Here is an 18,745-nt window from a genome sequence, read left to right as displayed (position 1 = left end):
AAAAGAAGTTTTCAGTTCAGGATGTGGCCAAAAAAGTGGGCACTTCGAATTCAAATGTTCTTCGTGCTAAATAACGTTTGAATCTTCGAACCTTTAAGAAGCAGAAACAACCAAAACGTAGTCCGAAACAAGAAGCATCGATCAGACCGAGGGTTCGAAAGCTGTACAATACGATTCTTGCTGGAAATTTGAACTGCATAATCATGGACGACGAAACCTACGTGAAACTCGATTACAAATGCTTGCCGGGACCACAATGTAATACGGTGCAAGAAGGGTAAGTGTTAAACCAGTCCGGGACATCGATTGAAGTCGAAAAATTTGGTAAGAAAGCTATGGTCTGGCAAGCAATTTGTAGCTGCGGTAAGATTTCGAAACCTTCATCACCACTGCTTCAAAGAACAGCGAAATATACATCAGGGAATGTTTACAAAAACTACTTCTACCCATGATTCGAAGCCACAAGGATCCTGTTGTCTTCTGGTCAGATCTTGCTTCTTGCCACTACTCGAAACCAACGGTAGAATGGTATACTACCAAAAATGTCACTTTCGTCCCCAAAGACATGAATCCACCAAATTGCCACAACTTCGACCAATTGAGGAATTTTGGGCATTAACGAAGGCACATCTTAGGAAACATGTCTCGGCAACCGAAACCATTTAACAGTTCGAAAAAGATTGGAAAAAATGTCAAAACTTGTCGCCAAGAAGTCTGTACGGGATTTAATGAGGAATGTTCGCAAGAAGGTGCGCCAGCTAGTCTACAATGGCTAAGTAGCAAATGTTGAGAATACTATTCTGTTGTTGTAGTCTAATATTATCAGTATATCGAATAACATTTGAATATCTAACACTTGTGAATTATTTACAGCGAAATCAAAGTGCGTCCACACTTTCTGGGACAGTCTTTATATTAAAACCTAATATTATTCAATTCATTAGTTTTGATTCATGTTTCTCTCACCGATCCTTCCTTATGAAAATTCTTTCTTAAGCCCTGAACTCAAGTTGTAGATAGAAACGCATGGAATTAAGTTCTTAGGGCATGTGATATATGATTTTAGAACTAAATACCATGCGTCTCCATTGGATGATGACAATTTGGTGGGGACGCCTTGTTTTCCGAATGATTTATTGTTTAAAGTCTGATATTATACCCGTCCACATTTTTTTTAATTCTGAAAAAAATAAACAGTATTGTACTCATAAATGATTTATTTTTTATGTAAAATCTAGAGTGGTACCAAAGTTGTAAGCAGAGCTGCAAATTGTCAGTCATGTCAAATGACCTTGACAGACTGACTAAAATCATCGTCAACTGTAATCTGTACGATCAAAATGTCTGTCAAATGAGATACTCGATAGTTCAATGACCAAGTAGAAGTAAACTCAGTCAAAGACAGGTGACGCATTATGTTCTCTCTCTCATTCTCCTATTCCCTGTTGAAGTAAAAAAATTCCATGAGAGTACTAACATAAACATAAATTGATAAAGTTCATTGTTCTTTGTAAAAAGTCATTGGAATTCGGAGTTTATTGGTGTACATGAATTTAATTCAATGTTTATGCTGCTTGATTAATATTTAGTCACATCGTAATCAAGCAGTGACAGGAGAAATGAAGATTATATCAATCGCATCGGCAATCAATGAGCGTCCTGGTGAGTATAATATCAAGAGAATTTAAGTTATGACAGATCGGCTCTCAGACACTCAATATATGATGATTGGTGGAGCCTGGTTGGCAGCAGTCCAGTGACATAAACTTTCCAATCTTCGTCGTGCAAAATTGCTCGTTGATAGTGACATTTAGCAGCTCTGGTTGTAAGTGCGATTAATGAAAATTCGAAAACTTTGAACATTTTTTTCACATGAAATACATTTTGAAAAATTATGAAAAAAATCAAAAAGATTTCCCATAATTCCTAAAATACTCCTGTTTTTTTCAATTTTTTTGCTAAAGAGGTTTTGGAAAAAATGGAATAAAATGAAAATCAGAAGAACCACCCTAGCTCCACCAGTATGGCAATCATTTCGTTTGAGCCGAGCACTGAAGAAAAAACGGTGACAATATTGTGAAGGTTTGGCTTGCTCGAAAGGGAGCATGGTGGATAGAAGTCCGTAAAAGCCTTCCCGGGATAGGTACGAGGAACTTACCGGTGCGTCCACTTGCGTTGGCGGTTCGATGAAGGAGCACACCCGAGTGTTGTCGGTGAGAGATGGTCTACGCTCTCATTATGCGAACTCCTCGTTGTGAGAGAGAGAGAGAGAGAGAGAGAGAGAGTGAGTGTTCGAATTTTATAGCAAACTCTGACCGAGGGGTATTGATACCACACAAATATATGGAAAATACGCAATTGTGTCTCGAGCATGACGACGTTTCACCCCTAGTCACTAAAGCTACGATCAGTCTAGCCAGTTTATCTGTCACAGTTTATGTGCCACAGACAAGTAATTTTTCGGCGATTGATGAATCTTTTTACCGAGGAATCGGTGAGTGTGGTATGCCTTATTGTGATAGAAAGAGTATTGTGCTAATGACAGAGGCCAGGAGTCCTAAAGGATACTTATTTGTTAGCGTCATTTCGAAAATTTAACACGGGACAATTACCGTCGTGTTTCTGACCATCAAAAGCGCGAGTGCTGCTTCTTTGGTAGTGGTGCGCCGTCTCGCGGTAAATAGCTGAAGTTGTGTCTATAACATGAATTTTCGGTGACATCTTCCAATGTAACAGCAGAATCGACGTTCGATCACTGTGTTACTAATTACATTGTCGGACGAACTGCGAGTGTGAATATCGGTGAGATCATTCCAAATTTTCATCTTTTGTTGAATCAACGATGCTTATGTATTGTGAAATCAAAACAAAACACACTAGACTAAATACCGTCTTTTATTCGAAATATGTTCAACCGATGTATTTTTTGTTGTTTTCATTACACTGTATTTCTTTTCTTTTTCTCGTGGAATCGACGGTTCATCTAAGAATTATACATTGTCACATTAAACATAGCAGATGTGGATCGGATTTCTAAGACAGTGCTTTAGCCATTTGATATTTTATGCAATTTTTCTGCAAATCGAGTACACACATTTTCTGACTGAACAAGCTCTTCCTATGTGTCTTGTTGGAACCAAATGGTGTCCAGTCTTCCTCTTCAAGTAACGGGAAGAACCAATCGCTAATCATGGCGCGGTAGCACTCGCCATTGACCGTGGCGGCGGCTCCTGCCTTATTTTCGAAGAAAAATGGCCCAATGATGCCGCCAGACCAAAATTCGCACCAAACCATCACTCTCTGAGGATGCATCGGCTTCTCCTTGATAACGTGCGGGTTTTCCGTCACCCAGATGCGACAATTTTGCTTATTAACATACCCGCCGAGATGAAAATGTGCCTCATCCAAGCAGATGATTTTTTGGCAAAAATCGGCGTCTTCTTCAAAGTAAAACTGCACTATTTTCACGTGTTCCTCAAGCGTATACACAACCATTTTCGTTTTAAAACAGTGCCTGAACAACATATTGAATAATAATTATCAAATTACAATAGTTTGGGTCCCGGCTCATTGCTCCATTCCAGGCGATGAAAGAGCCGATAGTTTTGCCAAACGTGGTGCTATTGAAGGTGAAATTTATGAGCGACCGATTGCTTTCAACGAATTCTATAGCGCGACTCGCCAAAGAACACTTGCCAGCTGGCAAGCTTTTTGGGATAGAGATGATCTGGGATGGTGGATGCACTCAATTATTCCGAAAATATCGACAATGGCATGGTTCAGGGGACTGGATGTGAGTAGGGACTTCATTTGTGTGATGTCCAGACTCATGTCCAATCACTACATGTTAGATGCACATCTCCTTCGAATTGGGCTCTCCGAGACTAATCATTGTGCTTGTGGCGAAGGTTATCGAGATATTGATCATGTCCTTTGGACTTGCGTGGAGTACCGTGATGTCAGATCTCAACTAATAAATTCTTTGCGTATTCAAGGTAGACTATTCAATGTCCCAGTTCGAGACATTCTTGCTTGTCGTGACCTCCCATACATGAAAATTCTTTATCATTTCACAAAGAAAGTTGCAGTTTCAATTTAATAAAGGACCCTTCTAAGACTTAGTTCTGATTCCAACTGCGTCCATGAGTTCAACCAATAGCTAAATTAGAATAGAAATTTGTTACGTTTAGATTAGTATCTCCTCGATCGAGTCAAAATACCTTAATTGTTTTGGCAAAAAAAATCGATCTAAACTTATTTGCCAATATTCACCGCATGAATCATCGATGTAAATATCTCTCAGTGTAAGCCATATTCCACAAATGAAGCGCCGCCGCAAACGGAAAACCAGCAAATATACTCACACATATAGACCGCACGAAAACGGATAGAAACCGCCTGAGAGAATCTGCCTGCTAGAAACAGCCTGGCAATAGTTGACTAAAAACTGCAAAAAGAAAAGAAGCCACATCTTTGTCGAATGGGAGAAAGCCGTGAAGAGTTGCGCAGTTCAGTTCGGTGATCCGGATCTTATTTGAAATCACACTTGTGCTCGTTGCGTCTCCGTTTAACGTCGGATTGCCCGGAAAAAAGAATCCGCTCGCTAGGAAGGAGCAGCTAGTAGCGGTGAGACCATTCTGATAACATTGAAATTAATTCACCTAACGCGATACCATTTCTAGCGTGCAAAATCATTTTCCGTTTGACATCGGACTGTAATACGAAAGAAGTTTTACCCGGAGAAGTGAAAACGCTCGCTAGGAACAAGTAACTTGTAGCGCGTTCATATTCGAGTTGAAAGTCGTCTGACTCCTCCCAGGAGATAGAACCGGTCATTACCGAAAGATCACTTTCCGTGGTAAGGTTACGTTGATCCTTCACGATAAAAACTCGCCTAACACAATGTCATTTGCAGGCAAGCGTGACTTGCAAGTTTGGATTTAAGACCGATCGACAAGCGTTCGAAGGCTGTAGCAGAAACCAAGACCCCTTTCAAAAGGGTGAGTAAATGCATGAAATTAAACGATGTGCGCGGGACTGATGGCAGGTGGCCAGCAGGGTGTTTATTTCTTGCTTACAAATGTTTTCAGAGTCTCCACAAATTGAACGCACGTATCTATTATGCTGAACCCAGCTGTTTTTTGACGGAACACATTAGTTGAGCGACAGAGTGAGCTGTTCGGGAATCTCTGCCTGGAGCCGGCGGCAATCCAATAAACTCTTGTGGATGATTGAGCCTAACCGAACACGTTAGGCTCAGGGATAATAGAAGGAAACCACGAAAAGAGGTTGGAGTGAACGGGATAGATTTGGAAGATTCCGTGAGTGAAACGAAGAGCCGGATGGTGTTGCATGCGGGAACTTCGAACGGTGAGCGGTAGTGAGGCGGAGGCGGATCAGGTAACGAAAGGCGGCGAAAAATGACCGGATGGCAAGATTGTGAGTAGACGATAGGCCGGACGATGTGCATGTGGGAAAGTGATTGGTGAAGAATAGAATGTTAGTAAATAAGATGTTGTCTATTGATAAGTATAATTGTTTGATGCATGAGGTTTAAAGTAGTGGTAGGAAAAGGAAGGATGATAAGTGAGAGGAGAGGAGCAGGAGTGAGATGAAAGCATCGGGGAATGTGGGAGGAATGGCTTGTGAAGAAGAATACATTGTTCTGAGTATTATCGTAACACCTTTTTTTCATTTGAGTTGGTGCACATTGCCCTCAGTGTTTGTGTTTTGGTCCACTTTTGGTAGTTCTGCTCTACCCACAGCTAAAACCTTGTAACAAATTATGTAATGATACAAACAAACTCGAAATACTTTATGAAATTATCAACAAAATGTTTGAAAATAACAGCTTATTTTATAATTTATAGAAGTTAATCGTTTGGTTCAAATAATATTTCCGAGTAGATTTCATAATTAATGGCGAATTACCTAAGATGATAAGATGATAAGTAATAAGAGGAATATGTTTTAATAAATTTAAATCGTTGTGACTATTTTAGAATTATACTAGGATAAGAATTTTATGTAAAAGTGATACTACGGCGAAGAAAAACTTACGTAAACTGTCTTCAGAAATAACATTTTCGTTCAGCGGAAGGATAAAACTAAGTTTCTGTCAAATCAGAATTGACATTAAGGTTACCAATATCGAAATAACCGCTAGTTCAAAAAAAATGTTAGATGGCGGACGATGTCAAGCTTAGCCGATGGGATGTCCCCTTGTGGGTTCAACTAATTACGGGTGACCTTTTTCGTCCCCGTATTCTCTATTCCTTGAATATGGGTATTTTTGGAACAGATATGATAAATAGATATCAGAAAACTATATTTAAGTCTCTTCCGAAATCCAATATAGTGGCTTACGGTTTATCGAAATTCCTTGAAAACCCTTAAAATAAGGGTATTTTCGGAACAGATTCAATTCCAATAAACGATGTTTGAGTTCGTTTCGAAAGTCAATATGGCGACTTCTGGTATACTGACATTTCTTGAAAAACCTAAATCATATTGTAAGGGTTTTCAAGGAATATCAATACACCGGAAGTCACCATCTTGGATTTTGAAATGACCCTAAATATTATTTTCTGGTATGGACTCTTCACATCCGTTCCGAAAATAGCCATACGACTGAGGGTTTCCACATTAATTACTCAAAACTTTTTTTTCGTACCAAATCCCAAATAACGTAACTATTTTTACGAACTACCTCGATTTACAAACCCCCGTTTCGTTCGTAAATAGAGGTTTCGCTGTAATGAAACTGAGTTCTCAAGGTTTCACAACAAACAACCCAATCTAGTATTACTACCCTTCAATCAACTAATTACTAGCTATTCAGAGTTCGTTACCCAATTAATTGAATAACTTTTTAATGTCAAGCTCATCAAAACTACCATGAAATCAAATTAGCTCTATTCACAAAGAACATCCAATTTGGTGAACACAGTAATCTCATAACAATACTCATAACCGAACAGTAATCAATAGAGCAAAAGCACTTATCAGAAACAAGCCAATTAACGAGTATGCCTAGAACGCAGTTCGATTTGTTATGGAAACGCACGGTACATCGATCCCACGGGAAATCTCATTGATGCCATGGAAACTTGAGTATCACAGAGTGAATCGCTTTCCAACCGCTGTGTTACCTATACTTCCCCAAATCACTCCCATACGGATCGTGGGATTCGAGCAATTACTCGTCCTTTCGGATAACTGCCATATTTTTCCACAAACCACATTCCGCGCATATAATTGAAGCCCGAGGGACGAATTCTTTAACCGAGTCGAATATTTTCTTTCTCTCTTTCCAAATCCAGACATTCGCATGTACCGGCTGAGCTCCTGCTGTTGTTCCTACCTCAGACCCAGATGCCTACCCACTTCCGCTCGATTTATGGCAAAGTAAAACCAGAACATTAGCTTGAATTCAATTCCCCCGGATAATCACAAATCACGGCAACACGCTCAACGGTGCGCACCGCATGTGAGTGAGGCGACGACGCGGAAGAATTATGCGATTGAATCGGTGAGTATATGATAGCATCTTGTTAAAATGATATAAAAGGAAATGTAGTTGGTAAAGCAGTTAGCGGAAGATTTGTGCCTTTGATTGTTTTTCCTGGCAATCCCTCGGTATCGAAACCTCGCTGATCCTGTTGACTTTTCCCATTCGGCTTTGAAGTTTATAGTTCATAACAAGTAAAACGAGCTTTCCTTCCTACAGTTATGGAAAAAAGGCGGCTCCAAACAGAAAAAATATCGCCTTCAGGGGCCAGATCTCAGTGATACCACAAGCTCACCTACAGAACGGTCACATAATGAAAGTCTGCCGTCGACGGATTAATTTGCTCTCTTGAGAGATGTTCGTAGTGTTCGTAGTCCTGTCCTGGCTGTCGACAGTCGGCAACCGCAGCAGCAGCAGCAGCAGTAGTCGGAAGATCAGATCTAATTGGTTCCTTCCTGCTTCGGGAAGAGGGGGGAGCCCGAAAAGTGCCGTTCCGAAAAAGAAAGTGCCGTACCTCAGACACTGGTACGAAGCGGAAGCGTCCTCGTCCTCGGGTGTTGGGCCACCGACGTACGTCGGCATATGTTTGCTCTTCCGTTTCGGGGGTCCTCTCGGTTCCACTTAATCCGCACGAATATTATCATTTTCGCTTGGGGTGGAACACTGCCAGCAAGATAATCGGACGTTTGTCGAAACGAAAGCCGACAAGGAAAACCAAAGAAAAAAAGTGGAAGAAAACAGTTAGCAACTCACGCACCGGGTTTTTCATGGTCGGAAATTTGTTTGTAGTAGAAGAGAAAGGTCGACGTACAGGCAGAAGAGCCGGCGGAATGATAAACAGACAGACAGACAGATAATCTTTTATTTACGGATAAGAGCACTTGTGCTGCTCCCAGTGGAGATTCGTTCAAATTTATTTACATTTGTTTTCCCTGAAATGCGCAATTGTTTTGCGGAAAGCCCTGTCGGTTGGGCTTGAACTGATTTGCGTAAATGGAACTGCCGAACAGAAGGAACAGTTGATTACGAAATAATCAGCATGGTGTTGTTGATTTGAAGAGAGGAAAAGAGAGGGGAGAAAAGCTGGTGCGTCGAGGGAAAACGATAATCACGATCTCTTGTTGTACGCAATGAATTCATCAGGACTAAATTTGTGTTTGAGGTGGTTCGGTTCGCAAACAACAGCACTTCCGTTGGTTGCTGGAACTTTGCAGATCAAAAAAAATTGTTGAATTGGTTATATTGATTAGAAGTTGCTAACTAAAATTTAGATTTAGATAGCAAATATATACTAACATACTAACATACATACAGAGAGCGAATCGATTCAATTGAAGATTGCATCGATTTTTGTCCGAATTTGCTTATAATATTATGGGACATTACTTCTAATGGTTCTATATTTGTAAGTCTGTGTAACTCATTTGTACTAAACCAGGGAGGACGCTTCAAAATCATTTTCAGAATTTTATTCTGAATCCTTTGAAGCGTTTTCTTCCTGGTGGAACAACAGCTTGACCAAATTGGTACCGCATAAAGCATGGCTGGTCTGAAAATTTGTTTATAAATTAACAATTTGTTTTTTAGACAGAGCTTAGAATTTCTGTTTATAAGAGGATATAAACATTTAATATATTTATTACACTTTGCCTGGATTCCTTCAATGTGATCCTTGAAAGTGAGTTTTTTGTCATACATTAAACCCAAGTATTTTGCTTGATCAGTCCATGTCAATTCTAAGCCATTCAATGTGAGAATGTGATTATTGTTTGGTTTAAGAAAAGAAGCTCTTGGCTTATGAGGAAAGATAATTAATTGCGTTTTTGCTGCATTTGGTGCAAATTTTCCATTTTGACAGATAATCACTGAAAATATTTAAACTTCTTTGTAGGCGACTGCAGATCACTCTTAGATTTCTACCTGTGGCAAACAGACTTGTGTCGTCACAGAATAGCGATTTCTGACAACCAACGGGTAGATTTGGAAGATCAGAAGTGAAAATATTATACAAGATTGGAAGAGTATGATCAATTAAATAATTTTGATCAAATAAATAGGAAACTGGAAATCAGACATTTTTGCTATTAAACCTTTGTGCCAAACACTGTCGAAAGCTTTTTCTATGTCTAGAAGAGCAACTCCAGTGGATAACCCAGAAGATTTATTTGCTTTTATCATGTTCGTTACTCTGACAAGTTGATGAGTAGTTGAATGTTCATGACGAAATCCAAACTGCTCTGGTAAAAAAATTGAATTCTCGTTTATATGAGACATCATTCTCAACAAGATAATTTTTTCAAAAAGTTTACTGATAGAAGAAAGTAAGCTAATTAGTCGATAACTTGATTTTTCTGCTGGGTTTTCATCAGGTTTGAGGATAGGAATTACTTTAGCTTTTTTCCATCTTTTTGAGAAGTAAGCTAATGAAAAACACTTGTTGAAAATTTTAACCAAGAGTCTCAAGGCAACATCGGGAAGATTTTTAACAAGAATATTAAAAATTCCATCATTACCAGGAGCCTTCATGTTTTCAAGTTTCCTAATAATTGATTTAATTTCATCAAATTCGTCATCTTGTGATAACACTTGAGTTGAAATGTGATCATATTTTAGTGAGACTTCATTTTCAATAGGACTCACAACGTTCAAATTAAAATTGTGGACACTCTCGAACTGCTGAGCAAGTTTTTGAGCTTTTTCGCCATTCGTAAGAAGTATTTGATTTCCTTCCTTGAGAGCAGGAATTGGTTTCTGAGGTTTCTTAAGAACCTTAGAAAGTTTCCAGAAAGGTTTAGAATATGGTTTAATTTTTTCAACTTCATTAGCGAAATTTTCATTTCGCAAAAGAGTAAATCTACGTTTAATTTCTTTTTGTAAATCCTTAACTATGTTTTACATAGCAGGATCACGAGAACGTTGATATTGTCGTCGACGATCATTCTTCAACCGAATGAGCAGTTGAAGATTGTCATCGATGATAAGAGAATTTAATTTAGTTTGAGCTTTGGGAACTGAAAGATTTCTAGAATCGATAATATAATGATTCAAAATATCTACTGCCTTGTTGATGTTCGCAGAATTTTCTAAAATAGTTTCATGATCCACATGATTTTCAATGTGAGATCTGTAATCCAAGAAATTAGGTCTATGATAGTTGAATATAGAACTAATTGGATTAATTATAGCTTCGTTAGAAAGTCTGAATGTTACAGGAAGATGATCTGAGTCAAAGTCAGCATGTTTAATCGATTCACTACAAATGTGACTTTTATCTGTTAAAACCAGATCAATTGTAGGCGGGTTTTTCACGGAAGAGAAACAAGTCGGATTACTGGGATGAAGAACTGTAAAGTAACCAGCTGAGAGTTGATTATGAAGTATTTTACCATTACTGTTATTTTGCCTACAATTCCACTGGAAATGCTTAGCATTTAAGTCCCCTATTACGAAAAATTTCGATCGATATCTTGTGAGTTGTTGCAAATCGCCTTTAAAGAAATTTAATTGTTCACCAGTGCATTGGATTGGCAAATATGCTCCAGCGATGAAATAAATTCCATGAAAGCTTTCAATAACATTAGTATTGAAAGATGTTAAATTCGATGTTTAATTTGCCGTTTGACAAAAATGGCAACTCCACCACCCATTTCAGTAAACCTGCCGAATCGATGAACCACATAATGTGAATTGCTTTTTAATTTGCCATTTGGTTTAAGAAATGCTTCTGACACAATGGCAATATGATTTTGTGAACTTTGAGAAAATTGTGAAATTCTTCTTCACTCGATTTTAAAGATCGAGCATTCCAATTTAAAATATTCAAAAAATTATTTAACATCACTGTTAAATTTCAAATTCATTATAATATTATTTGCAAATTGACATCCGATTTGAAATGCTTCAAAAAGTGATGAAGTCGAATTCATTTGGATGATCATTTGAAAAAGTTGATCTTGTAGGTAGATCATTTTATTTTCAGTTATATCACCTAAATCAACTCCATTTAAAGAAGGTAGACTGTAGGTAGACTGCAATTAGAAGAAGATGATATGGCCGATCTACCTATTTATAAATTGTTTTCTTCAGAAGATGAACTGCAAGGCGGTCCTGTGTTTTGATTACTTACATCAAAAGAATGAAGTTGTAGATTTCTACCTGTTATACTAGCATAACTGACATTAGAAGAAGGCGTACCAGTTTTTTTGTTTTAAATTCGAATAAATAAGTTCCTTAGAAGAATTAGGCGTGGCATTTGTAACGGTTTCGTGATTTTCAGGTATGTTCTGCAAATTTAAGGTCGTTGATTTGACTTGTTGTCTAAGCGAACGAGCGTTCAAAATTTTTTCCCTGACAGGACATTTCAAATAATTGGATTTATGATTTCCATCGCAATTTGAACATGAAAAATTATTAGTGGTTTCATTCATTGGACAAACGTCTTCGAATGCGATTCAAACACCGCATATCCATATGACAATTTCTGGTTCCATGGCCGAAGCCTTGGCAACGACGACATTGCGTTAAGTTTGCAATACGATTATGCCGTTTAAAATGTTCCCAATGAATTTTATTGTGGAAAATGAAACGTACTTTTTCTAAAGTTTTCAAATTGTTTACATCACTTCGATTGATGTGTATTAGGTAAAGTTCATGGGAAACTCCAGAGCGTGGTTTAAAAGTACCATTCGCTCTTTTTTTCATAAGTATTACTTGGGAAGGGGCAAAACCAAGCAATTCTTTTAGTTCATTTTTAATTTCATCAGTACTTTGATCATTTAAAAACCCTTTCAAGACAGCCTTGAAGGGTCTGTCTGATTTTATATCATATGAATAAAATTTATGAAGTTTCTCGGACAAATATCGAATAAGACGTTCGTAATCTTCCAATCCATCAACCAAGACTCGACATTCTCCTCTTCGTTCGATTTGAAATGAGACTTTTATTTTCGGGAGAAAAGTAGAAAGCTCAGTACGGAATGCTTTGAAGTCGGAAATCATCACAGTCACTGGAGGCATAGATTGTTGTTTCTTCACAGAACGACAAGCGTCCATTTTGGGAATTTTTGAAGAATTTCCTTCTATGTCGCTACAATCGGATTCAGGAAAAATCGCGTAAATATTGTTAGACGGCATAGAATCAACGGAAGGGAAATCCGTCCGTTCTCTTTTATTTTTACATTCAGATTCTATAAGATCGTGAATGTTATTAGCAAAATGTTGAATAACGGATTGTGATTTATTCCATATTCAATTATGTTTAGCCTTATGCTTGTTGCCTTTCCGGTTGGACGCAGGCATTTTTGAAATGAATGAAATTTTAAATTTAATTAACTAGGCTAAAATCGTCTTCGATTAGAATCCTAGTTTGGAAAAGTCTTGATAAAGATTGATTTTGTGGTAGTCCTAATAATTAAAATAATTTTGTGGTAGACTGATTAGTTCGAAGAATAGTTCTTCGAATAGCAAGTCTTAAAAAAGGCTGATTAAGTTCTTATTCACTCTAATATCACTCTTTGTATCACTTAGTCACTCTAATATCACTCTTTGCATAGCCTTGAGAAAGGCTGACTAATTGTTAGTCTTTAAAAAAGACTGTTAGTGATTCAGGTAGCCTTGAAAAAGACTGAAGCCTTGAATCAATGAAACTATAGGTAGCCAGAAAAAATTTCGCGTGCGTTGCGAACGACTGTTCAACACCTGTTTTATCCGTATTTTTTTCCTACAAGAATTAAGAAATCGCTACATTTGTATGAAAAAAAGATCTTGAATTCAATAATAAATAACTGAAATACAGGGAAATAATTGTCTTTGTTCCAATTCTATCTGAAGCAAGCTTTAGCTCCACAAAAAAAGTGTGATGATGTTAAATTGGGTGATCTCGGGAACCAGTCAGAATCACCGTTTTTCGATATGGGGAACAATGCTCATAACAAATCAATTATTAGTTAGTTAGCATGTGGCACCGTCCTGTTGAAACCAGTAGCCATTCAAATCGTTTTTCACGAACGATGGACATCACAAAATCATTTATCATGGCTCGTTATTAACAGTTTCTGTTGCTCCATCCAAGGATGGCTTTTATCATATCAAAGATCTCTCACCAGCAACTCTTCACACGATTGAATCAGTGCCATCAAAGAGAGACGGATATCATCGCAACAACAAAAACCCAGCATGGTTCATTTCACATAGAATAGACACCAGTGCGAGAGCGAATTTCTGTCGATGACCTGTCTGAGAATCAAAGGTTAGCTCGCTGCTGTATAGATTTTCTCTGAAACAACAAACGGTCGCTTATTATCGTTCGCGCCGTGAAACACTCAGAGTATGAAGTGGAGCGAAGAAATGTAGAAAAAATTCTCTCGCGGTTCATGCAATGAGAGACTCGAGTCCTTGTAGCATCTTCTACCGGATTGAAAATGTTGTATACAATATAGATAGCAATATAGCAGCTTCTGTCAAATTTTTGGCAATCACCAACACTGGCTCCATCATCGTCTTAGAGAAAACAGGGACCAATCACCACATCCGCGCCAACACCACACCAATTTTTTTTTTGTCGTATAGAGGTCGTATTAATTAAGTGGTCTCATTCTCGGCGTAAAGCTGAACAATTTCAGCACGTTCTTTTGGTGTAATTGTAAAATAATCTTGGAATGACGCTTCCATCGCCGTATGCCACTAGTCGATCTGACAATTCTGTCAAAAGTTATTGGGATGCCCGGTGCTTCCACTTTAAATGGCCCACTTTGTACTTCCTTTCTCTGCATGATTTACATATTGCATTACCTGGTGCCGTTCGTGCCGTTGTTCAGTATGATCACTTTCTCAGGCAAATATCGCGGAACTCATTCCGATTTTCCAGGGATAGTTGAACCAGTTTCCATGCTAATGAATTTTAGATGGATTCGTTCTCCGGTTCCTGAGTTATAGGGTAAAGAGTTTTTAAGAACTCAAGCCTTAATTTGAAATGATGAAGCAAAATACGGGAGAAGTGTTCAAAAATGTTCCACTATGTAGGTCTTGTTAGTTTATGGTCGCACAAATTCACTTGGCTATTCTGAAATTTACTTGGTTCTGAAAAGGCACTAGCATCAATTTGTAATACTACCGGCTATGAGCAAGTCATCATTACTTCACAATGTGGATTGAAACAGGTTTTCTAATTGCATATCGATACACATCTATATTCGAGAAATCGATTCGTGAGTTGAACTGCGATATTCACCCCAAAGAAGTACGACAAAAATTTCAATTCTACCCGCCAGCCAAAACCACTTCCGGAACCAACACGATTCGGTAGTCATACTTCCCTTCCCGTGGAGTCGAACTTAAACGGGGTACAATTTTCCTTCATTTATCTCCAAATGCGTGCCTAGCAGCCTAGCAGCATCAGCCGCACTTAACTAGCCCATGAGACCGACCAAAAAGCTCCAGTGTAGTTTGCCAATTCGGAGGAATCACTTCTGTGAATTCAGCACCATTGGGATGTGCTGTGATCCGATGCAACACGAGGGACGAGGAGTAGATGTCTGCTCCCGGTTCGTTACGGCTAAGACGTGGACACATCGGACAATGCTTTGACCATTGGCTGGACTGATTGGGTCATGCTTACCCAAGGGAAACGGATAGTAGTAGTAGTAGTAGCAGCAGCTATTCCAGGCTCCAGGCTACGTGCACTGAATGGGCTGGCGATAAGAGGCATCACACTACTGTCTGGGTTTTGTCTGTCCCGGGCGGGCGACACCCGAGTTGGAAACCGGCATCGGACGTTGATTAGCTTGGAACGATGTTCTAATGGTTGGGCTTCAGTACGGGTTATTGAATCAATTTCAATGGTGTTTCATTCGGCCGGCAAGCTATTAATTTTCTTCACATAGACCGAATGTCTTTCGGTAGATTAGAAAGCAAAGTATTATTTTCCTCCCATTGTCAAAATTTATCGAATAAAAATATTTTTATAATTTTGCATTTGCTCACGCTCCATTTACCTTCAATTTTCGCTCAAATATGAAGGAAGGAAGTTAATTATCGTTCCGTAAGATTTTTAGAGTCATGAAATAATTAAGCATAACAGCAGAACAGACGGAAACAGAAATGTTACGGCGAATATAATAGCCGAACGGCCGTAGTAACAGGACTAGACGGCCGATTCAAATCTAATGGATACTTTTATTGCCATACCCACCCAAGCAGCGGCAATATTCTTGCGTCAAATGTACCGCCGTTCCGCACATCGGCAGAGCAACTTTTTAACGGCTCGAATCACTTGGAAAACTTCAATTATTTCGCGTAACTGTCGTAAAAGATTATGAACGGAACGGTCGTGATTAATATCTTAATTTCGATCGGTAAATGCGCCCTTCGCCCTATCCACCCCTCCCCTTTCAATTGGATTTCCGATATGAAGCTGCTTCTTGGGGCGAGGCATAGCAAAAGTTCGCCATCTTTCGCAGCCGGATGTCGTGAGTGGAACGTGAACGACCGACCCATTCCATCCCCGAGCAGCGGATATTGCTACCGTAATCGTTAAAGCTTACGGCGACAATCAGATGATATCGTTTGGCTTTAAGGCAACCAGCAGACGGTGATAGCGGTGGGAAATTTGCCGAGAATTCTCCCAAGCCGGTGGCCGGGCCAATTCATCAACCGCAGGGCTAGCAGTTGAAACCGTGGACGGTGGGTTAGTTGACATGATAAAACCGTTTCCTGGAAACAACCACCATACCAAAGGAAGAGGACACCAACAAAGGCTACAGAAAGCGACGACGAAGACGACGACGAAGACGACGACGACGACGAAGACGATGAGTGATTGTGACAATCAGAGGCCATACCATCAACTGGTGGCGGATTGCCCGCGGCCTGCGCCTGACTGGTTTCAACAGTATTAATTACAATTAGTCTACTTTTTTCGTTACGGCTAATGCCCGTCATAATCGTTTGGTGGAATTCGTGGAAGATGTTTCGATGCGGAAGGATGAAGCCTTGGCAGATTACAGTTTAGAGCTGATGAATTTTATTACGCTTTTAATGAAGAAGGAAGTTTGATGAGAAAGTTTTGTTAATTCTAATTTTCACGGATGGAGCGGGCGCTTGAGCTATTTATTCAGAACTGTTACCGATGCTGGCTGGTATTTGGTGGGAATTTAACAAAGCATTTAAAATTTTGTTTATTTCACTGAAATATAAATAAGACAAACTGTATTTTGACTTGGTGATTTGGAACAAACCGAAACTACCCTTTGGAACTCGAATTTAGTGCTGAGTACTAAAATGCTCTAGTAGAATTTAATTTTTTTCACTAGAACATATCGTCTCTTTTCAATAACTTGCCCGTTAAAAACCTTACAAACCCGAATAACGTAAACTTTTTTTACGAACCTGATTCGTAAAAAGAGATTTTTGTAATGATATGAAAAAGATTTCGTGCACATTTATATTTCATGGAAACTGCTACTATATGAGTATTTTAGAAACAGGTTGAATAAATAGATTTCGGAAAATAATGTTTGAGTTATTTTGAAAATCCAAGATGGCGACTTCCGGTTTATCGATATTGCTTGAAAACCCTTACAATATGGGTATTTTTGGAAAGTATTTAACACTCCTAATACCAAGCCTAAAAAAGTTACGCGAAGCACCAAGCCTCAAAAAAAGTTGGAACGGTAACTTTGAGCTGTCATAGCTCAGCTGTTTTTCAACGAATCTCAATAAATTTTACACCCTCGAATTTTGTGAAGTTCGTAGATTGATTCCAAAACTTTGTAGCAGACGATTGGTAAAGGAAAACCAATGAAAATTTGATTTTTCCCGTTCCAAGTTTTTTTCACACGCCCATATGCCCTATCTGCTTCCCAATTTTCGTTCCTTTGGCTTAAACGTCGCATAGAAAATATTGAATACTTCAACTTTACCGAGTCATAACTTTGTTGTTAGTCAACCGATCTTCACAGTTTGTACACCATTGGAAAGGTACTACTTCCACAAATAAAATACACTGAAAAAAAACTAAAAATAGGGTTGTCTACCCAAAGTTATAATGAAAACTGTAGATAGATGACCTAAGAAAAGATGAGACTTTTTACAATGATCGTAAATATCTCGAAATTCAAAGCGATGACCTATATATTTTTATACATCATTCGATTGCTAGTGATACCAGCTACAATTTTCGCTCAACTACCATTCCTGCACAATCAAAAGAAAACATTAAAAAATCAATGAATTTATAAATATATATAAATTTTTCATGTTTTTTCACATGTTTGTATATAACTCAAAAATTAAAGCGATGACATGTACATTTTTTTGATTCAAAATATTGGAATCATTACCAGAAACAATGTTTTGATGATCAAAATTGTATATCCGTTCAAAGAATCTCAAGAAATTTGGTACAAATACAGAGAATTTCTATTATTGGGAAAATTTTGCCAAAAAAAACACATATATATTTTTTTTTATTATTTTAGTTGGAAGTTTATTATGAACAAAATTTACAAAAAAACTGAAACTTGGATTTCACCGAAAATCTTAAAAATTTTTATACGCCTAAATACTTAAAAAAAATTTATATACCTAAACTCTAAAAATAATTATGTTTTTGTATTGGACAAAAGATCTAAACAATTTTTATGCACAACCCAAATGGAATTTATAACTACTAAAATTAGGTTTTTTGTTCTAGGTTTTCCGTAAAATCTCAAAAAATCGGTAGAAGATCGGAAATTCCAAAATTTCTGTTATATATTGCGTTCTAACGTTTCTGCAAATCAAAGTGAAAATATTGGAATCCGTTTTGATTTCATCTGTTTCAAAGAGACGTAGAATTTGTTTCTATTAATAAAATAAATTTTGTGACAACACGAAAATTTTAAATTATTCCAATGGCTTTGTACAATAAGAAATAGAACGTAAAATTATATGAATTTCATATACTAACCCATGCAAAAGAAACCAACAACAATTTAAAAAAAAAAATATTGCTTGATTTTTGTTTTACAAGCAATCAAGAACAAAAACATATATCTTAAATTTTCCGCTATCCTAAACAACATCAATTATAATCGATAGAATATTGAAATTTAAATATCACAAACTTAGAATTATTTCGGAATGTATAGAATTCGAAAATTATTTTAATTTTCTATTAGTAAACAATTCAGAAAAAGTAGAATTCTGAATTTAGCACAAAAAATCAAACGAAATTAAGTAAAACTTGTTTTTATCCAC

At 37.9% G+C, this 18,745-nt stretch overlaps 1 protein-coding gene across 5 annotated transcripts in view; it reads left to right on the top strand.

Annotated features, from left to right (window-relative positions):
* LOC131427355 (dipeptidase 1) overlaps positions 1-18,745 on the top strand; it is a 715,435-nt gene that overhangs the window by 467,369 nt on the left and 229,321 nt on the right. For all 5 annotated transcript variants that reach the window (XM_058590471.1, XM_058590475.1, XM_058590472.1 and 2 more), the window contains one exon: positions 7,323-7,531. The gene's annotated coding sequence lies outside the window, so the exon portion shown is untranslated. The remainder of the gene's footprint in view (positions 1-7,322; positions 7,532-18,745) is intronic.

Source organism: Malaya genurostris, chromosome 2 (genome assembly GCF_030247185.1).
Source record: "Malaya genurostris strain Urasoe2022 chromosome 2, Malgen_1.1, whole genome shotgun sequence".
Lineage (NCBI taxonomy): Eukaryota > Metazoa > Arthropoda > Insecta > Diptera > Culicidae > Malaya > Malaya genurostris.
The sequence above is the reverse complement of the archived record's forward strand: the minus strand, read 5'-3'. Positions and strand labels throughout refer to the sequence as shown.